Below are 2875 nucleotides of genomic sequence, written 5' to 3'. Positions count from 1 at the left end.
AGCTTATGTGTGAGACAGTGCAAGAAAGTTCAGAGGTGAGCCAGTGCTGGGTATGTTTCAAATTTCCTGCAATAAGCAGGTATTGATTTCATACTTGCCAAATATTAACTACTATCATTAAAAAAGAAATATCTTTCATGTGACTATTCATTCAATTTATTGCTAAGTTATAATGACTCCTATTTTCTATCTTTGAAAAAGAGACAGGAATGAAATTCAATTTCATAAAAGATTGGGGTCCTGGAGGGCCTGTTGTTCCCTGCTATAAATCTAATTTATCTTGACACAATATATAAAAGCGATCTGGATGTGAATTTTTCCATCATGCATGCCACATCTAGAGTTAATTTCTACAATACTTTTCATTTTAAGTTAAATAAATCTTTTTTTTCCCTCAAAGAAAGACATATTTTCAGAAAGCTTTAAATAAAAGAATCACATGAAAAGCAGTTTGGTGCAAGACGACACCAAAGTAGAGTCATCACTTTGGAGTCCATTACAATCATGTGAGGCTTGTAAGACTAGGGACACTGGTGTGAGCCCCAGGAGGCCAGGGGACCCAGTGGGCATCAGGTAGTGTGGGCTTTAGGAGGCCAGGGGGCGCTGGTGAGCCTGAAGCAAGTCGTTGTGCAGGGTCACAGTGCACAGTTCCTTGGTCATGAGTGAGCCGAGCAAGGGAGCTCTGGAAGAGTTAGTGGACCTGGAAAAATTAGAATCAACTCCAGAATAGGTAAATCAAATGCTAAAGATGGTGGGCAATATGCATGTGTTCCTGGTAATTTCTAGCACTCAAGCAAAATCTGTTGTGCTTGGTAATTAAAATGCTGCAGTAGGGGCTGGGGTTGTGGCTCAGAGGTAGAGCGTTTGTCTCGCACACACGGGAGCCTGGGTTCGATTTTCAGCACCATGTAAAAAATAGATGAGTGAAATAAAGATATTGTGTCCAACTATAAAATAAATATTTACAAAAAAATGCTGCAGTAAATGGGGCTGGGGATGTGGCTTAAGTGGTAGCGCTCTCACCTAGCATGAGTGAGGCACTGGGTTTGATTCTCAGCACTACATAAAAATAAAATAAAGATATTGTGTCTACCTTAAAAAAAAAAACAAGAACAAAAACTAAAAAATAAAAAAAAATATTTTAAAAAATGCTGCAGTAAAAAGAATGAGGTAGCAACTGATCATGGGAAGTCATGCAGATTATACTTCTATAAAAATTGGAATTGAAAATCAGGTCACATGCAGAAAGAAAGGACTCTGGGAGACTTCCTTAAAAATCTTTATCATGGGTTGAATTGTGGCCCCCAAGAAGACTTGTTGAAGTCCTAAGTCTGGTACCTGTGACTGTGGCCTTGTTTAGAAACAGACTGCTTGTGGATGTAATAAACCTATGAGGGGATCACAGGAAGTTAGGGTGCTAATCCAGGAGAGCTGGTGTTTTTACAAGATTAGAGGAGACACAGAAAGAGGTAGAGTAAAGAAAGTCATGAGAAGATGAAGGCAGATTGCAGTTATGCTATCACAAGCCAAAGAATTGGGAGACCCCAGAAACTAGAAGAGGCAGGTTGCCCTCCCCCAGAGCCTGCAGAGGGAGCACAGCTGCCACCTGGACTCTGACTTCCAGCATCCAGGACTATGGAGAACACATTTCTGCTGCTTTAGGTCACCCACTTGTGGTACTTTCTTACAGCTGCCACAGAAATTGATACATTTGGCCTACAGAACAGGGCAGAGGTAGGTGTTTAGCTATGTAGGTAGGTGTTCTGAGACTAGGTCATTGTGGACGGCACATGTTCTTTAAGTCACCTATTAAACTAATGGAGAGATTTGCAGTGTTCGCTCAGCACCTTCATGGCCTCTGGCTTGGTGAGGATGGCTGCTGCTGTTGCTTGGTAGCTGTGTGGCCAGAGATTGAAGCTTGTTGCTAGAAATCAAGAGCCCTTCTTGTAAGGGTTCTGACTGTGGGAAGGTACAGGAGAGCAAGTCTGGTTATGGAAAGCAATGGCAGATAATGGGAGAACAGTGTCTGAGATTGGGGTCTTTGATGACTTCATGGCTGTGATGTGCTTGGTGCCTGGGAAGTTTCTGTGCAAAGGTGCAGGATGCCTAGCTGCTGTGGTAATGCCCTCTATGAGAAGGGTCTATGCTGGAGTCTTATCAGCCTCGACCTTAATCTCAGACCGTCAGCTCCTGGGAATAAAGGAACTGTCTTGCTAGGCACCCACAATGCTTCACCTGCTCCTAAATCTGTCCACATAGTAGTAACTTTAAACAATGGAATTTATTTAAACAATGGACTCTCTTGTTAAATGTCCTAACATGATTGTGCTTTGGTCATACTGTCATGCCAGATATTTAAGACCAAATTGGTCAAAATTGACTTTGTTCTTGTATTCTTAGAGTCAGCTGAGATTCCAGAGATCACTCTTATGAATGAGTGGAAAGACGCCTAGATTATGGATTCTTTTTCTACCAGTCATGGCATCTGCCAGGATGGGTCAAGGTCTTGCTTACTACTTATGGCTTCCTTTTGAAGCATAAATGGAATTTTCCTCTTCAATGACTCTCCTTTTCTCTAGTGTTCTAGTTCTCTAGTGCCCTCTTAATCCCTTGACTGGGAGGTCAGGTGACTCCCTGGATTTGCAAGGTTCTTAGAGGGGTCCTGTCATCCCCTGGGTCCTGATTGACCTTAGGAGATAAGACCAAAATTTTGGCTGCTTTTTTCTTGGCCCTTTCACTTCCTTGAATTCAGTTTACAAGTTTTTGGTTTTAAACATCCAGCAGGTCAGTTTCACCAGTCTTAAAGTGGGAGTAATTGATCATAACTTTAATGTCTATAATTTTGTAGCTACACTTTTCATTTAATTGGGGGTGA

This window comes from Marmota flaviventris, chromosome 12, assembly GCF_047511675.1.
Source record: "Marmota flaviventris isolate mMarFla1 chromosome 12, mMarFla1.hap1, whole genome shotgun sequence".
Classification (NCBI taxonomy): Eukaryota; Metazoa; Chordata; class Mammalia; order Rodentia; family Sciuridae; genus Marmota; species Marmota flaviventris.
The sequence above is the reverse complement of the archived record's forward strand: the minus strand, read 5'-3'. Positions refer to the sequence as shown.